Genomic DNA, 288 nt, shown 5'->3' with positions numbered 1-288 from the left:
AAGCACTCGCTTACTCTGGCCCCAGAGCACAGCAGCTCTTTGGTGTAGTTCCCAGCTGTGTTAATTACCCAGTTTCTTCTTTAATAATAATATTATTATTAAATTAAAGCACAGCTAAACAACAACAGATGCTTTGCAGCCAGTTTGCATCTTAATTTTCCATCACCTTAACATGAAGTCTTTAATATGTGCTGGCATTACTTGCTGAGCAGTGCTTAGGGGCCCAGTGCCTTTGATTTGTCTCTGAAAATGAACTCTTTAATTGAAAATTGAACACTCCCATTCCTG

This window comes from Antrostomus carolinensis, unplaced genomic scaffold (genome assembly GCF_000700745.2).
Source record: "Antrostomus carolinensis isolate BGI_N321 unplaced genomic scaffold, ASM70074v2 scaffold18274, whole genome shotgun sequence".
Taxonomy (NCBI): Eukaryota; Metazoa; Chordata; class Aves; order Caprimulgiformes; family Caprimulgidae; genus Antrostomus; species Antrostomus carolinensis.
Note: the sequence above shows the minus strand (reverse complement) of the source record.